This window comes from Barbus barbus (assembly GCF_936440315.1).
Source record: "Barbus barbus genome assembly, chromosome: 4".
NCBI lineage: Eukaryota > Metazoa > Chordata > Actinopteri > Cypriniformes > Cyprinidae > Barbus > Barbus barbus.
In genome coordinates this window covers 32,650,417-32,670,128 of record NC_136732.1, presented here as the reverse complement: position 1 = coordinate 32,670,128, position 19,712 = coordinate 32,650,417, and the positions used below count along the sequence as shown (strand labels likewise).

Genomic DNA, 19,712 nt, shown 5'->3' with positions numbered 1-19,712 from the left:
TCTTTGTTTATTTGCAATTTTGATGTGTCCAGTTTTATTTTGGTTTTAGAAAATAAATGGGATTGCTCTCCTCACAAATCAGCTCTTTCTTGTTTGTGTTACATGTTCGCTATGGCTTGTCTTGGACTTTTATGTCTCCCGTGGTGTTTGTAGTAAGTTTGTATCTTATCTTGTTCAGTTTGTTAGCCTCCATATATATATATATATATATATATATATAAAAATTTTTTTGACCTTTATTTAACCAGGAAAATCTCTCTGAGATTAAAAATCTCTTTCACAGGAGAGTCCTGGCCAAGAATGGACAGCAGTTACAGTCACGATTTACAGATTGAAACAACAAATACACAAATTAAACAGTTAAAAACAAGTACAGATCAATGAGTCTTCTTCGAGTGACCGAATAATAGATTTAAAATGTTCCATAGGCACCAAAGTTTGTAATTTCAATTTCGTTTGGAGTAAGTTCCATTCAAAAGGAGCTGCGTACATAAAAGCCCTTTTCCCCAGTTCAGTTCTCACAAATGGAACAGAAAGATTAAAACAGTTATCAGACCGGAGGGAATATTTCCCAACACTTCTCTTTTGAATTAGACAACCTAGATACAAAGGCAACAACCCCAGAATAGTTTTATAAATGATTAGGTAATAATGAATTTTCCTTCTAATAGACAAAGATGGCCAGGATACTCTATTATACAATATGCAGTGATGAGTTGAAGGTTTACAATCTGATATAAATCTCAAAGCACTGTGATAAACAGCATCCAAAGAAGAGAGGAAGAGTTGAGAGGAAGCAAATTGATACACCACATCACCATAATCGAGTACCGGCAAGAAAGTAGCAGAAATTAACCTCTTTCTTACATTAAAAGAAAAGCAAAACTTGTTTCTAAAATAGAACCCAAGCTTTATTTTAAATTTTTTCTTTAAATTAGTTATGTGAGATAATTTATCATCGATAGTGATGCCAAGATATTTATATTCTTTCACTAACTCAATCACATTACCTTGCAAAGTCTTATATATATGTGTATATGTGTGTGTGTGTGTATATATGTGTGTGTGTAAAATACACCCCTAGTGTTTCTTTAGTTCTGTGTGAGTTGTTGAATGTAATGGTTGTCTGTTTGCCCGTCATTCTGTTCTTTGTTTCCTTTGGTTTTTGGCTTATTGTTTGTTCTTGTTACGGAACGTGCTTCCAGACAGGCGGAACAAACACACGGGCAACGGGATATCCAAAGAATAAGAGGTATTTAATAATAAGAGCTTTCATCCAGTAACCTCAAATAATAGCAGACAAAATGGCAAGGGTGAACACAGGCTTATAAAGGCAGGTCATCATTAGGGGAGAACAGAAACAGGTGAGGAGCTAATTAACTAATCGGGGAAACTGGGTCAGTGGAAAACAAGGCAAAAACAGAACAGACTCGTGACAGTTCGCCCCCTCCCGGAACGGTGCGTCCTCGCACCGAGAAATGCAGACCAACCGAGGAGGGAGGGTGGAGGTTCAGGAGGCGGGCATGGAGTAGGAGGGATCCGGGCAATAGGGAGCAGGAAAAAACAAAAACAGTCCAAAAAATGAGTCCAAGGGGGAGTGGAGGGTGGGAGGAGCCAGGGAGGAGCCCGGAGCAGGGGAAGCCAGATGGCAGTCCAGAGGCCAGCCAGGATGGCGGCCCATGGCGGAGTCGATGGCGGGAGGAGCCATGGTGGGGATGGGACCACCGACACCATGGGGCCGACTGCCGGAGATGACGCCGGTGGAGAAGGAGCCCAGGATGGAGCAGAGCAGCCGCAGAGCCAGGGTGACACGGATGGGCTGGAGGGCCACGGCGGAGCCGGCGGCTCAGGCGAGTGAGGCGGAGGCGGGAATCCCGAGTGACGCGGTGGAGCCGGAGTGACAGAGGACAACGGTGGAGCCCGAGGGAGGGAGGAACCCGACGGAGCCAGAGGAATGGAGGGACGAAGCGGAGCTGGAGGAGTGGAGTTCCGTGGAGTAGGCAGGGGGACGACTGACCAAGGCGGAGCCGGAGGGACGAGGGAGCCCGGCGGAGCTGGTGGAGTGAGGGGCCACGGTGGAGATGAGGGAGCCACGAGCCAAGGTGGAGCCGATGGATCGGAGGGCCGAGGTGGAGTCCGGGTCTCGCAGGCTGGAGGCGAGGACTGGGGATCCTCCAATCCCGAGGTGGTAGATTGCAGGGAGACCCGAAGCTCAACCGATCCACCGGACATGGCGTGCTGAGGATGAGCTGAGGGGCCTTCCTGATGCAGCTGAGGGAGGACTGAAGGACTGGCTGACTGGTACCGAGGAGGCGGGAGAGGGAGGCTGGGAGGGAACACGGAAGGACTTGAGCTGGACGGAACCAGCGGAGACACAGGAGATTCAGGGCTGGACGGAACCAGCGGCGACGACGGAGATTCAGGGCTGGACGGAACCAGCGGAGACACAGGGGATTCAGAGTGGGGTAATGCCTCCCCAAACCAGTCAATAAGAGTTTCTTCGAAGAGGTCCAACAGTTCCTCAAAATAGCTTCCAGAAACCAGCTGTTGCTCACCCTCAGTGGTGGAAGCGTGGGCTGGGGATTCCTCCATTCCCTCGATCTCCACTAAGACTCCCACGACGCACGATGTTGCCGGCTCACACACCTGGTCAGTCGCGTCGAGTTCGGTCTCCGGGGCGATGAGTGGCTCTGTCACTCTCAGTGGTGACGGCTCTCTCCGCGCGGCCGGCTCGGGCTCTGCGACTGCGGTGGGCTCTGGCGAAACCTCCGTGCAGAGAGTTGGTGAGGGCTGGCTGGGCTCTGGATCGGGAGTGGGGCTGGAGCTGTCCTCAGCAGGGTCACCGAAAATAAACAGTCCATTATTTTCCAGCACCCACTCCACGCAAGCGGCAAAATTCTCCCTGGGACCGTTCGCTGGTAGGCGTGCCTTACACTGCTCGCTGAGGTTGGCGATGTAGAACACACAGAGCGAGCGGTCTTCAAAGTGTGTAAGGCGCGCCAGGTTGATGTAGTCCATGGTGTGTTCCACCAGCGAACGGTCCTTCTGCTCCAGGCAAAGGAGTAGGACGGCGGGATCCATACCGGAAGGGAGAGGAAAAAGAAACAAAAATGAGCAAAAAGAAAAACGCCGCTAAAAAAAAAAAAACTGTTTCGGTCTGCTATTCTGTTACGGAACGTGCTTCCAGACAGGCGGAACAAACACACGGGCAACGGGATATCCAAAGAATAAGAGGTATTTAATAATAAGAGCTTTCATCCAGTAACATCAAATAATAGCAGACAAAATGGCAAGGGTGAACACAGGCTTATAAAGGCAGGTCATCATTAGGGGAGAACAGAAACAGGTGAGGAGCTAATTAACTAATCGGGGAAACTGGGTCAGTGGAAAACAAGGCAAAAACAGAACAGACTCGTGACAGTTCTAGTTTTTCCATGAAATACCTGCACATAGATCCTTGCCTCTGCCTGTTTGCCCAGCTTCTACACAGCATTACAGTTTTTCACTGGCATGTCTCTTTGACTAGTGCGTCTTTGAGCCTATATTTAGTATAAGTAAAATACTTAAGTACTGTTAAAATCAGATACTCTTAAGACTTTTACTCAAGTTGTTTTGCAATTGGTGACTTGTAACTTGTAGTCGAGTAATTTTCAGTGTAAGGTATCAAGTATGGTTTTCAGGTACTCTTTACACCTCTCAAAATCGCTTGTTTTCTAACCGCAATGCTTAATAACACGAGCAAATGATATGTTTTTGTGACCACGTAGCACAGCAATATCACGTGAGTGTGTAACCCCGATAGAGACGATAGTCCAAAATCTCATTGAGTATATTTCGTGTCCATATTTATTACAGTACTCAGTTGTGCCTTTAACTGGGATGGTTTGTTTATATATAAGGTCAAGGCAAGGCAAGGCAAGTTTATTTATATAGCACATTTCATACACAATGGTAATTCAAAGTGCTTTACATAAAAGGAAGTAAAATAATCAAAGCATTAAAACCAGATTTTTTTTTTTTTTTAATGATTTAAAAATTGATTTAAAATTAATTTAGAACGGTTAAAAATAAAAATGATTATACATAAAATACAGTGTAGTTAGTTCGGACGTAGCACAGAGCTCATTCAATAAATGCACAGCTGAACAGATGAGTTTTGAGTCTGGATTTAAATGTGGCTAATGTTTTAGCACATCTGATCTCTTCTGGAAGCTGGTTCCCACTGCGGACGGCATAATAGCTAAAAGTGGACTCCTCTTGTTTTGTGTGAACCCTTGGTATTTCTAACTGACTCGATCCTAATGATCTGAGTGGTCTGTGTGTATATTCAGTGAGCATATCTGCAATGTATTTAGGTCCTAGGCCATTGAGTGATTTATAAAAGAGTAAAAGTACTTTAAAATCAATCCTAAATGTAACTGGAAGCCAGTGTAAGGACCTGAGGACTGGTGTGATATGCTCAGATTTTCTGGTTCTAGACAGATCCTGGCAGCAGCGTTCTGGATGAGCTGCAGCTGTCTAATGGTCTTCTTGGGAAGGCCGGTGAGGAGACCATTACAGCAATCCACCCTGCTGGTGATAAAGGCATGAACACGTTTCTCCAAGTCTTGACTGGAAACAAAACATCTAATTCTTGCAATGGTTTTGAGATGATTTTGCTGATTTAGTTACTGCTTTGACATGACTACTGAAACTAAGGTCTGTCTCCAGAACCCCCCCAAGATTTTTGACTTGATTTTTAGTGGTTTAACCCCTAGAGTCAAGGTATGCATTCACCTTGAGAACTTCATCTTTGTTTCCAAATGCAATGACTTCAGTTTTCTCCTTGTTTAACTGAAGGAAGTTCTGGCACATCCAACTGGTCAGTGGATTTTCCTGAACAAACACTCTCCTTCATTATTGGCAGAAAGAAGTGTTGCTCATAAAGGAAAAACAACATTTAAGAGGAAAAGTTCACCCCAAAAAATGAAATTCTGTACCCCCAGTTTGTTCCAAACCTGTATGACAGCCTTTCTTTTAATACAAAAATATAGTTTGCAGAATGATCACTCTACTCTTTTCGGATAATGAAAGGGAATGGTGACAAAAAGCTCCACAATTAATAAAAAGTACCATAAAAGTACCTTAAAGCTCATTTGGCTAGCTACTGTGATATAATCTCGTCTTCTGAAGTAAAAAATCATTTGAATTATTATTTACTAATTACTCACAAATAATCTCATTTTGTAATTAAAACTATAATTACCCCATGATTTACTCACTCCCAATACATCCTAGATGTATATGACTTTCTTCTTTCAGACGAATACAATCTGAGTTATATTAAAAAAATATCCTGGCTCTTCCAAGCTTTATAAAGGCAGTGAATGGTGGTTGAGATTTTGAAGCCCAAAAAAAGTGCATCCATCCATCATAAAAAAAGTGTTCCACACGGCTCCGGGGGAATAATAAAGGCCTCCTGAAGTGAATCTATGCATTTTTGTAAGAATAATATCCATATTTAAAACTTTATAAACCATAATCTATAGCTTCTGATAACTGTCGCACATGTTCACGAGAGAGTGGTGTCCAGCGGATGACATAGTATAGACTAAGTAACTAATTATTATGTTACTTTTCATTTTAGTATAATCCTCACACAAAGCTAACACGTTACTTGAAAGATAGCACAAAAGTCATATAGACTACTTTTATGTTACTTTTAAGGTTCATTTTGTCTTTTTGGTAGCTGTTGGTCACTATTCACTGTTCACTTATCATCTCCATTGGTGATCTATGGAGAAAAGAACATCATAAGATTTCAGACCATAACGGCTGAACTATTCTGTTAGAGCAAATGGTACACTTTTATTGATTCACTCTTCTTTTACTCTATGCACCATTAGTCTAATTTCTGTCAATAGGTCGAGAGTGAAAAAGTCTTGTTTACTCCCAGGATGAGAAGACTTACATCTGAAGAGGACTGAGCCTGGAGGATGTGTGTGTGTGTGTGTGTTTCTGTTGCATAAGGTCAGCTTGCACCTCCCTGCTGTCGGGACTGCTATATCCTCACTGGCCATAAATATGTTTTTATTCATCCTCCCGTAGAGAAAGCAAGCGATCGGAAGGGAATTGGTCTGTGTGTGTGTGTGTGTGTGTGTGTGTGTGGCGGTGGCTGGGGGTGTTCATTTGGCATTGGCTCATCATATTAGCCTTTATAGCTGGAGGGATGGAAGAGTTCGAGAGAGTGTGGAATGCTCTTTTGGATATCTGCTTGGAAGTATTTGCACAGTGTGACTTACGCGACAGCTTCAGGGCTGTCTGTGTGCGGCCGTGAATAAATGCACACACAGATGGTGTGTGCTTTTGTGGCCGTTTGAACATTGTCCCCTTAAGAAAATTGCCTTCGGCCCTTCTAGCAGCCTGTGAAGTGTGGGATGAGTGTTTTTGTGTTGATATGTGCGCCAGTCCACTCTGTATAAACTTCACGTCACCAGATGACACTACATACGAATGCCACTTTGCCATCTAAAGCAGCGTTTGTATCTGTTGTATCGGTTATCTGTTCCTGCTCACAAGTACTCTCACACACAAATGTTTATGTTCCTCACTCTATCACATCAGATCACGCACAAACCTCCCCTCCTCGCCTCATTAACATCTGTCGCGCATGGTTTTCTACATGGATTCCCTCTTATCTCACCATGACCTCTGCCAAATGTGAGTTCGTTCTCTGAGAGATTGCGTAATCATGCCCGTGGGGTCTAATCCTGACTGGCTTTCTAAAGTCAGTTGTGTTGAAAATGTGCAAGAATCTGTTCCTTTGGGTTTCACGGCAAAGCCCCAAACATGTTCAAAGGGAAGGTGTCGATCGAGCTGTCAATAGCTGATCAAAACATAATTTTTTTCTTCAGAGAGAAAAAATTATGTTTTGATCAGCTATTGAATTGTTTTGATCAAGCTATTGACATTTTGTTGGAATTAAGGGAGTTATCTATAACGGAATTTTATGGTGGATCGTATCCACAGAATGAAATTGTATTGTACTTTCAATGAGGCGGAGGAGAAGAAACAGCACACAAACATCACTGACTTGCAGTTTCTTGATTGTTTGGTAACCCTACATGCCATTGGAACGGAGGGGATTTGCTGTCCATAGAAATTTCTTACAGCACACGAAACACATTTTTCCCTATTTTTGTATAAAATAATCTGTATAATATATATTTAAAAAATAAAAAGTCTGTAGTTACTATATAAAATGTATGCGTGTGTGTGTGTGTGTGTGTGTGTATATATATATATACATACATACATACATACATACATACATACATACATACATACATACACACACACACACACACACACACACACACACACACACACACACACACACACACACACACACACACTACCAGTCAAAAGAGACAGGAACTAGATCAAGGGAACAAAACAAGGCAGGAGAACAGAATCAAGAAAGAACATAAAAGTCCATAACTGTGACAATACCATTCAAAAACTTGGACTCAGTATAATTGTTTGTTTGTTTTTTGGGAGAGAAATTATAGAAACTAATACTTTTTTATTTAGCAAGGATGCATTAAATTGAAAAGTGATGATAAAGACATTTATAATGTTACAAAAATTAATATTTCAGATAAATGCTGTTCTTCTGAACTTTCTATTCATCAAAGAAACCTGAAAAAATCTACTCAGCTGTTTATAACAATAATAATAATAATAATAATAATAATAAATGTTTCTTGAGCAGCAAATCCGAATATTAGAATGATTTCTAAAGGATCATGTGACTGGAGTAATGATGCTAAAATTCAGCTTTGAAATCAAAGGAATAAATTACATTTTAAAATATATTATATATAAAGCAGTCATTTTAAATAGTACAAGTATTTCACAATTTTACTGCTTTTGCTGTATTTTGGATAAAATAAAAGCAGCATTGGTGAGCAGAAGAGAATTCTTTAAAAATATGAAATCTTAATGTTCAAAAACTTTTGACTTAGGCTATATATATAAATATATATCATAAAAAAACATAATCATTATATTATAATATGCTTCCATCAGTCTCCAAACTGCTTGTTCTCTGTAGTTACATTATATTATAAACTGTACTTTGCTGCAGTGGCTGTAATAAGGACACGCTGAAGGAATAAACAGAAACAGTCTTTATTAAACAAATAAACATCCTGGAGAAGTCACAGAAACATACAGTAACTACGTAAAATATAGACTATACAGGACAAGGGCTTATATGTACACATTGGATAATCAGAACTAACTAGGAGGAACACAGGCAAAGATAATTATATATATTAAACATTTCATATTATTATGTAGCTGTTTTTCCTTGTAAATTAGTGATAAACCGTGCAGGTCATTGTGTCACTTGCAGCATTGTAAACAAGCTAGTCTCCATCTGTTTGTGAAACTGCACTAAAATGTGAAGACATACTGAGCTTTTATTCCTGTTCAATTTGGATGTTGAATGTGATGATTTATTCCACATATGTGTCACCACATGGATCTCTGGAGAAAAAAAAAAGCCATCCTAGAGGAGGAATTTGTTAAAAGGCAGATGTGTTTTCTGCAGCAGACCGTTTAATTTGAATCATGTTCGTCTCTTACATAAGCAAGGGTTGACTCGAGTTCTTACAATGTGATTTAAACCACATCGTTTTAAATTGGGGAGGAACTTTATTTACTTTTGGTGCTTGGCAGGTGTTAATTTTGAAAGTTGCTCACATCTTGCACAGTGCAGACACAATACACAGCCAAAACGGACTGAAGCTGGTCGTATTTTTGATTTAGAAGGGATAAAGTCATAGTTCACAGAAACTCCTGAATGTACCAAATCCTACCACTGCATTTCTTTTTCTCTTTCATGGAGAAAAATTAGTATTAATTTTACATACCCAATGAGTTGATTATTCTCTGTCCAGAGGATTGTGCCTAGCGTGAGTGTGCGTGTCCTTCGGTTTCCTCATTCAGCATCTGTGGGCTGTGGATGTACCCAGTAACTGTAGATCAAGATTGAACACATTTAATGCTTCAGCTGTCAGTGGAGACATATTCCTCTTTTTCTCTCTTAGATTATCTTTCCCTTTGAGGAGAGAAGGGCAGACTGAGAGGAAGTAACATTCTTACAGACCTTAGCAACCCCTTATATTCTTTCTTCACACGTTCAGTTTGTGTATCTCTGTGAAATTGAATAGGAGTGAATTTTTAAACTTCCTCATACAGAAATGTGTACTTCTGTGTTTTTCTTCTCTTTTCTTTTTTTTTTTTACATTGCTCAAAATTGTATGAGATGAGAGAAAAATACTCATACAGTTTTCTCCTTCTCTCTTTCTGTCTCACAAATGTTCAGGTTTGCCGGGTTTCCTCTCCAGAAGTCCCTGTTCTTAGATGGTAACAGAAAGCTTGATATAAGAGGTAAACTAAACTTGTTGTTGTTGTTTTCATGCTATATGTATGTGTGACAATGTTTTTTAATAGCAATATTTGTCACATGTATGTTCCCATTTAGTTCCTGTTTTTCCTTATTTGGTTTAGTTCCTGTACTCGTTATTAGTCACCTGGGTTAGTTAATCATCTCGTTGCTCCTTTGGTTTCCCTGTCTTTTATAAGCTTTCAGTTTCTGTCTAGTCTTTGTCACGGTTTAATGTTGTTTCTATGGTTAATTTGTGTTGATGCTGATTAAAACCCCTGTACGTTTACTCCTTCGTCTTCGCCTCTTTCTACAACCACGACCGCGTGACAATATTATGGACAATCACTTTTTATCTGCCTTGTAATTCTCAAGAACCTCAGAAACCATGAATGTTGGGTTAGATTTTATTAAATGACTAACTGCATTTTTTTCATAAAATAATCTAAAAGTGGCACTAATAATTACGATTACTATGGTAATAGTTAGTTAAAGATTATATTAATTATCAATATCCATTATTACATATTCTTTAATGTTTAATACATTGATATATAATGAATTATAAAATCATAAATAATAATAATAATAAATTAAAGATGCAGCAATTTGGCCGTGTTCGGTTGATATTGGTATCTGTGTTAATAAAAAGCTTTTAATATAACTGGTATTGGTATGGGCCAAAATGCCCAAATCAATGCATCCTTAATTTTTAAGTAGTTTCATAATTAAGATTTTTATTTCTTATATAGTTATTTTGTGATATTCATTTCACAGTTTTGCTTGTAAATTGTGCTTTTAAATGAGCAAGCTGAGGTAGATGAGAACTAGAGAAGCTGAGGTAGATGAGAACTAGAGAAGTTGTCTACGCTCTTAATGGAAAATTCCATCAAATAAAAAATTCCAGTATAAATCTATAAAATGTTAAATACAAAACCATTTATCGCACAGTATAACCAATTAGACGAATACAAGACAAAGCATAATTTAGTCTTAAAAATATAGCCTAAGTAAATCAGGACTGACAATGTGCACTCAGTAACCCCACGATGCACCAGAGTCTGGCATTGTCCTTATTTAAAGGCTTACAGTAACGGGAATGAAAAATGCCTTTATAATTTGTTTTTATTGAGAGGTGGAATTATCTGCCTCCTCCCTGAAGGTGGAGGTTCAAGGAATTTGAAAAGTGCACTGTTTGTGTATTATATTTTCTTAGCCTCCTCCACAGCAATGTGGCCAGAAAGGTCCTGAAGCCGCTGAGGAAGGCCACAGAGGTTCAAAAACAGCCTTTCTATTTTTTTATTCTTTATATATATATATATTATATTATATATATATATTATATATATAAATTTATTATGATTTTTATTTGGTTTTATCTATTTATTTACAATTTATTTTTATTAGTGTTTTTTTTCTCTAGTTTCCCTTTGACCTAGGCAACTGAGTTTTTTTGGACTTTTAATTCCTAGATACTTTTTGCATATTACAGATTTTCAGATATTAAAATCTGTATGTTTACTAACACTATTTTTTTAAGCAGAATTTCCAGTAACAAGCAATTTGTGTGTCCACGATGAAAGTGAAATTTTGTTGGCTAAGCGGTCTAGTGTGATTCTAGAAACCAAGAGGTTAATAACATGTTCTGAGCAATCTTGACAGGTCTACCAGAGCCGTATCATCTGCAATTTAACAGCTCTTATCTGAATTCCTAATATTATGTGTACTTACAGACAATAGCACTGGGAGGATCGGAGTCTTTGAGGAGCCCTAGTAGAAAGAAACAAGCATGAGACGGTAGTGCTGTTGTTTTTAACATACTGCTCTCAGCAAGAGACAAAGTCCAGAATTCACAATGTGATGGAATCACAGCTTGATCTGCGGTTTAGCCACAAGAGAACAAAGCACTGTAGTTAAATGCAGATGAGAAGTCTAGTAGAGTATCCTGGCTTCTTCAAATGTATCATGTATGACGTTCAGAGCTGCACAGATAACATTATTTGGCCATTATAATCACAAAGCTCTAACTATTCAAGAAAGGTCAGCAGACTTGAGGTCTACATGTGTGGTCACATTCTGTGTGAGATCTGCGTAAGGTCACACAATGATCAAAGAAGTGTCTGCATGTTCACATAAACCCTCAATTAGAAACATTTTTGGACTTTCTCAGAAAAGGTTGATATATGAAATTAATGTGATTCTTTTAATTAATCTGCATATGTAGTAGTAGTAGCCCTTTATTGTCACTAGTCACAAGTACCAGCGAAATTAGCCATCAACCTGTCCATACATACACAAACATACATACAATACAATATGACAGGGGGGTGGACAGGACAGGAAGACAGGGAATTGAGGAAGAACGACCTTGTCCGAGGCAGTTCTGTTGTTTTGGGAAGCCGAAAGAAGATAAGATTGTTTGGTCTTGGTGCGAGCAGCTGCATACCAATTTCACAGCTCTCTTTGTCCATTCTGGTCTCCAAGTCCATCAATTTTTCTCAGCACAGCCGTGAGCTTCTCCGTGATAGAATCCATATTGCGGTTGATAGTTTCAGTCTCAGAGCTGACCGCTCTGCCCACTGCTTCAATCATGACGGGCAGCCTTGTGAGGCTTTGGACAGCTGTTCCCGTCTTCTGAATTCTCTGATAACCCAGGGCAAAGCCTAATCCAATCAGCAGAAAATCCGTTATCATGGTTCCAAATAGGTAGATGTCTTCAATGTCCTCCACGGAAAGAGCCGCCAGACACACGACCTGCCATCTCTCCCATGCGTCCATCGTGTAGCCGGTAGCGAACGTTCCAGCAGGACAATTGGGCTCCCCCGAACCCAGGGCTCTTGTAGAGAATATGGTGTCAATTGCGTTGAGAGACCAGTTGATCAAATCCATGATTTTTTGGTTTGGAGAGCAGTGCAGAAAGAGTCGCTCAAGTGTTAGACAATAGACAAGACGAGAGAGCAAGCAGGGAAGATAAGGGGAGGAGAGGAGAGAAAAAGCGTCCGCCTTCGCAGAGAGCCAAACGAGAAGTATCATGTTATTAATATAATTAAACTATTTCCATTACCAGGAAAATACCTAGGGCCAGTTTTACTAACAGCTTGCGCCATTGATGGTTGAATGGTTAGGTGACTGTGTCTTTCACTGTTCACTTTAATGTTCACTTCTTACATGGAGGGTGGGGGGGTCGTTTAATGGTAGACTCAACTGGTTTTATTTTCAAATTTGTATTTTGTCTTATCCAGTAATTCTGTTTGATACCCATGACTGACCTTAATATTCTGAGTTGTAATATTAATGGCCTAAATGGCCCTCACAAACGTACAGGTTTTCTGGATTTTTTGCGAAGAAAGATTGATATAGTGTTCAAGAATCCCATTTGAAAGAGGATGATATACACAGGTGTAATAAGTTTTATGAAGAGGTATCTCACTCATCTTTGAATACTAAAACCAAGGGTGTCCTAATATTGGTGCGGAGGACTTTAAATGTTACTATTTTAAAGAAAGGTTGTGATACAAATGGTAGAATAACACATATAAAAACAATAGTGGAGAATAGGAATATTGTATTTCTCTCAGTTTATGCCCCTTGTATTGTGACCATACTTTTTTCTCTGTTTTGTCAACCTATCTCTTGAAGTTTTCAGATTTTGAAATTGTATTGGGTGCAGATACGAATTCTGTAATGTCGCATATCCTAATTGGATCTGGATCAAAGGAATCACGCTCTCAAGCTTTGTGTTCTGACAAACTTCGGTAATGTGTAACCTCATCCTTGTTGGTGGACAGTTGGCGTTTATTAAACCTTTCTGCTAAGTCTTTCACTTTCTTTTCTGCTACTCATAAATCCTATTTGCGAATTGACTATATTTTAATTTCTACTTCTTTATCTTCAGCTGTTCGTGATGCCGATATCTGTTCCTTATCTTTGTCGAATCACGATGGAAATTTGTGCAGATTATCTTTGATTCCTCGGCCATCTCTTGCCACTAGATGGCGATTTAACCCTAAATTGTTACAGGATGAAAACTTTTGCAGTCAATTCAGAAATAAATTTGCTGAGTTTATTGAAATTAACCAAGGTTCAGTGGAGGATCCTCGAACACTTTGGAATGCAGTTATAGGATTTATAAGGAATAACTCAATTTCATATGCCTCTTTCCTTCAGAAAAACCGACACAAAAAGATAGTTGAACTGGAATCACAGCTCCAGAATCTGACTAGAGATAATCAGTGTTGTTTCTCAGACAATACACTCTGTTAGGTCCGAACTCAATTCATTACTGAGATCCAGGGCAGAATTCCTGATTCAAAGATCCAGACAGAATTATTATTTTCAAGGGAGTAGACCAAGCCACCTTTTAGCCTTAAGATTACACAAGAATGAAAAGTTTTCTAATATTTCAGCTGTGAAATCCCAATCTGGGCTCATTGTGACAGACCCAAAAGACTTTTATATTAATATTGCCTTTCACTCTTTTTACTCGAACATTCTATACTTCTTCCGCTGCTGGTGACCCTGACTCTTTTGCATCTTTTCTGTCCAACCTTGATTTACCTAGACTGTCAGATTCGGATTCGGAATACCTGGATGAACCGATCACTCTTCAGGAGCTGGAGTCAGCAATTCGATCTATGAACAAGGGGAAATCCCCAGGCATAGATGGCATTCCAATCGAATTGTATACTACTTTTTTGGTCGGATTTAGGCCCCCTCATGTTAGATATGATACATTTTTCAGTTACTCAAGGCTCATTTCACCCATCCATTAATATAGCTGTTATTTCTCTCTTGTTAAAAAAAGATAAAGAACCGACTTCCTGTTCTAGTTACTGGCCACTTTCTTTGATAGGGACTGATGCTAAATTATATGCTAAAGTACTATCTCGTCGTCTAGAGAAATTTATGAATAGGCTAGTTCATCATGACCAAACAGCTTCGGATAACTTACGCAGGTTATATCATATTATTAATTCAAAGAATAGTTTGTCCTCTCCTTGTGCAGTATTATCTCTAGATGCGATGAAAGCTTTTGACCAGCTAGAATGGAACTATTTATGGGCGGTTCTACAGCATCTGGGTCTAGGATAGAGTTTCATAACTATGATAAAAGTTCTGTATGCCAATCCAGCAGCCACTGTTCTCACAGTTTCTTTTCGCTCTAACCCATTCTTTATACATCGAGGTACTCGTCAGGGTTGCCCGCTGTTATTTGCCCTATCCTTGGAACCCTTAGTTCAAGCGGTTCGACAATCTGAAACGATTTCTCCCATAAATATACGGAATACTCATCATCATATTTCTTTGTTTGCTGATGATATCTTATTGTTTTTGGAGAAGCCATCACATTCTATTCCTCATGTCCTGAATTTATTTGACCATTTTGGATCTATCTCAGGGTTTAAAATGAATTGGAGTAAGTCATGTTTACTTCCCTTCGATTCTAAAATTGATTCCATGTCCCTTTCTATATCTATTCCATTGGTTCAAAACTTTAAGTACTTGGGGATAGATGTTTTTCCTTCCCTGCAGGAAACTGTCTCAAAAAACTATAATGGTATTCTATCCAAAGTATCCTCAGATTTGGAAAATTGGTCTCATCTTCCTACTTCTTTTCAGGCCCGTATATCGGTGATTTAAAATGAATGTTCTCCCACGTATCAACTTATTTTCTTCCATGATTCCTCTCGCTCCACCGGTTGGCTACTGGAACAAACTAGATGCATGTGTTTCATGGTATATATGGGATGGGAAATGTCCTCGTATTAAACTGACTACCTTACAACGATGTAGATTACATGGAGGTCTTTCTTTCCCAAATTTTAGACTGTATGCACAAGCCTTTTCCCTCCGCCCTTTAGCAGTTTGGTTTTATCCTGACGCTTCTGTGTCTTGGAGAGCAATTGAGGAATCTTTTGTTTATCTGTATAAATTGATGCATCTTGTTTTTTCGGGAGTTCCGCTTAGGCAGTGTAAATCTCGGTTTGGTCCCATTGTAACCCACATGGAGGGATGTTGAAAGACATTCACAACTAGCTACAAAATGGCATAGGCATTCGCCTATTTTCCACAATAATAACCTTTTGTCAGGCAGAACTCCATTTCATTGTCTGCAATGGACTCATAATAAAGTAAACATTCTGGGAGATATCTATGATGACAGTGGTTTAAAATCCTTCCAGAACCTTAAAACTCAATATAATCTGCCAGGCACCTCCTTTTTTATGTATTTGCGTATTAGATCGGCCCTACGGGCATATGGGGTGCCTTGGAACTCTCAACTGCTTGTTCACCCTTTGCGCAAACTAATCCTTCCTTCTGTGGAATCTCCCTCCTCTGTTTCAGTCATCTATCTCTTTCTTCTTGAGCATTCATACAAACCTTTATCTATTACTACTGTTTAGGCTAAGGATCTTAATGAGGATGTGCATGTTTTATTTTCTGATCAGGTAATGGGGTATGTTTAAATTGTCTTCTAAAAACCCTAATCACCAAATGATTCATTGGAAATTGCTGCATAGGGTTTACTTGACTCCAATGAAACGTTTTTATATGAATCTGTCGTCTTCTCCTAAGTGTAATCTCTGTTCCCAAGGAGTTTTAGGCACGTTTTTGCATTGTTTTTTGGGAGTGCCCCTCTCTCTCACCTTTTTGGACTCCGCTCTCACTGGACCTATCATATTTGTTGGGTACTGAGATATGTTTGACTCCGCGCCATTTTTTCATGAATGACTTTTGGGACTTCACCTTCCCGTGAAACACGTCATTTTTACAAAGCTCATCGTCCTAAGAAGCGAGGTGTTACGCCCCTTACTGTGTTGTGATGGCATGTCCCGGCACGACGAGGCAAAAACACTAAAACCCATTATAAATGAGGCATTTGTTGTATCCAGTGGGGATATAATTACTGGTTATAATGACTTATACTGTCTTTTTACGCGTTGCATCACGTCGCGTACAAATGTGAAGCTTTATTAAACGCAAACAATACTCTGCGTCGAATGTTGGTTTGAGACTGATTTTTATAGTGTGTGTAATTGGTAAAACGTAATCAGTGAAATGGAATATGGGAAATGCAGTCCGGAGTGACATGTAACAGCCTGTGTAATGTGAGAGTCAATATAATGAGAGGGCGACCTCAGAATTGTTGATGGAATCGGAACAGATGGGCGATTCAACATCAGACCCCTTGAGGGAAACGGGACTGGCAGATAATTCAGAAATAGATTCCTGATTTCATCCTGGATAGACTGAGAGTTCATAATCAGATTCATTGACAGAAACTGGCAAGAAAGACAGTTCAAAATCAGATTCATTTGCAGCATTTACACAGACAAACAGTTCGAAATCAGACTAATTAGTTGATTAGATGGACAGACAGTTCACAATCAGCCTCCATGGCTGGTTCAGACCAGAAAGAGAGTTCAGAGATAGCCTCCTCGGCCAGTTCAGAGCAGGACAAAAGTTCATAAGCAGCCTTTGTGGCTGGTTCAGGACAAAGCAAGAGTTCACAAGCGGCCTCAGTAGCCGTGACGGGATAGGCAGAGAGTTGATAAGTGGATACCACTGACACCTCTGGAGGTTCTACAGCAGTAACATCAGGAGTTTCAACAAATGCAGAGAATTCAGAGATGGTGCATGTGCTCGTGACAGAAGCATCAGGAAACGGGGAGAATTCACTAACATTTCCCTTGGCAGGGTAGGTACAGAGTTCAGTAACAGTCTCTTTGACCGGGACACAACAGGCTGAAATTGTATTGTTGGGCGCCACCACCATGCAAGGAGCTGAAGCGAGCGCCGTTGCCCCGGGAGGTTCTGCAGCATATGCAGCCACCTCTGGGGAAACTGCAGCGGGAGCCAACACTTCTGGGTACACAGCTATAAGCGCCATCACCTCGGGAGGTTCTGCAGCGTCAGCCGCCACCTCTTGAGAAATCATTGTGAGTGCTGCCACCTCTAGAGTTTCAGTGGTGGTGTATGCAGCACAAACACTCCATAAAGCGATCCTCATTATGGGAAGACTATGGATGATCGGCTGAGATGTGACGAGACTCTGGACTCTGGAGTGTAGTTGTTGCCACCATTTTGTGAATGGGATCCGCTGTCGCCGCCATTACGTGAGCGTGGACCGGTGCAGCCGCCATTTCACGAGCGGATTTAGTCACCGGAGTAGCGATCAGCATATTGAGTGTCCGAGAGCTTGCGGTTGACTAAACTCTGCAGGCACCATTACTGGCACGGACGCGATGTCACTTTCTTCTTCCACGACACCCACAGCAAATAAAGAGCCAATAGACAACAAAGCATAGTCCATAAACTGACTGAGGGCTGACCATGGACCCTTGTGAATAAGCTTAGACTTAAGCGGTTGCTTAATGTCAGCACAGAAAAACTCCATCAAAACAGAGTCCGGTAAATTTGAACAGTGATCGGTGGATAAATACTCTCGTATATAGTTGTCCAGCGATCGTTTGCCTTGTTTAAGGGCTAATAATATTATTGCTGTGTCCATACCTGGCCAATGTTCCTTTGAAAAGCTGCTGGATCTTTTGTGGCCGAGTATTCTCTGAGATGAGAGAAGTACGGATCCATATGTGAAGCTTTATTTAAAGACATGGTCATGAAACTGGCAAGGGGTCAGACAATGGCAAACAGGTATATAGAGGACAAGACTAAAATGAAATCCAAAAACAGGTGTAGCTCAATCGACGGTGAACGTAATCCAGAAGGCAAGGCAAACGGGTAATCCAGAAACAAGCACTAATCCAGGCAAGTAGCAAACAGAATCCGAACGACAAGATAGATAACATAAATCCAAGACAGGCAGGTGATCAGGAAACAGGAAATCAAGCAAAACTTGACATGACTAAACTAGACTAGAGCTAGGAACTTGAAACTAGACACTAGAACAGGGAACTGGCTCCGTAAAGATGCTATCGCTAGGAGTAAGATAAACGCAAACAATTCTCAGCATTGAATGGTGGTTTGAGACTGATTTTTATAATGTGTGTAATTGGCTGCAGGTGAAAACGTAATCAGTGAAATGGAACATGGGAAATGTAGTCCGTAGTGACATGTAACAGTCTTTGAGAGTCAATATAATGGGAGGGAGACCTCTGGTGGCAAGCAGACGGAAGGCCATGGACAGGATTCTTGACAACTATGTCTGCACGCTATGCATGTCCTCATCTTAGCCCACCACCTGCCTAGATTTGCTATGGGGATCTTCCACTGTCTAGCAGCAGCAGCATGTTTTCTTTTAATTTTATGATTTGAGCATTTAGCAGAAGCAAAATTTCAAATCTAGTCTGCCAAGACTAAACCTATGCACATTCTATTAACATTAATAGAGATTTTACACTCTACATTTACATTACATTTATTCATTTAGCTGACGCTTTTATCCAAAGCGACTTACAACTGCTATATATGTCAGAGGTCACACGCCTCTGGAGCAACTAGGGGTTAAGTGTCTTGCTCAGGGACACATTGGTGTCTCACAGTGGATTCGAACCCGGTTCTCTCACACCAAAGGCATGTGTCTTATCCACTGCGCCATCACCACCCCTCTATATCCTAAGAGTTGTCATCTTTTTCTGCAGTTGCTGCTGGTGTTGAGCACAGCAACGCATGTCAATAAGCACTCTTAGGGTGAAAGCACATTTCAAAAGAGAGACCTCTAAAGGGTTAAATATATCCCTAATCTGCTTAGCACTAAACGATAATGATCTAAATGCTAAGAAATGTGGATACAATTAAACATCTAATATCAGCAGCCAACTCATATCCAATAGGATTGATAGAGAGGTGAAGAGAGAAATGCAGGTCTAGTGTGAGGTGTGAGAGGAAGTTTTAATGGGAACAGAGAGCACTCAGGGTCAAGAATGTTTCATAAGTTCACACAGACACCTGACCTGATTTCAGCAACCGTCCAAATTACGTCACACATCAGACTCCTTAATCCATCACATCAACCGGAATCGAGTGTTTGTCTTTGTGGTTAGTTGACTGGCAGTGAGTGGCTTTTGTGTCTGCCTTTTTATAAGCATAATGTTCGTGTGTATGGTAAGCTGACTGGAAATCAGTGGTTTTTGTGTCTCTGTGTAGGTGTGCAGCTTTCAATACATGCATGTCTGTGCGGTTGCACTGCTTGGAAATACACACATGCTAACACGTATGCACACCTATATACACACAAAGAGTGGGACAGGAAGAGGCGGGCTGTGAACTCTCTTCTTTTCCAAGTTACTTACTACTTTGAGAGAAAGCTCACCTTAAA

General features: G+C 40.4%; 1 protein-coding gene across 3 annotated transcripts in view; it reads left to right on the top strand.

Annotated features, from left to right (window-relative positions):
* LOC306865569 (signal transducer and activator of transcription 5B-like) overlaps positions 1-19,712 on the top strand; it is a 94,910-nt gene that overhangs the window by 44,844 nt on the left and 30,354 nt on the right. Inside the window, exon 2 of one of the 3 annotated variants that reach the window (XM_079410262.1) lies at positions 9,374-9,438. The exons of the other annotated variants lie outside the window; for them this stretch is intronic. The gene's annotated coding sequence lies outside the window, so the exon portion shown is untranslated. The remainder of the gene's footprint in view (positions 1-9,373; positions 9,439-19,712) is intronic. 3 annotated transcript variants of the gene reach the window in all.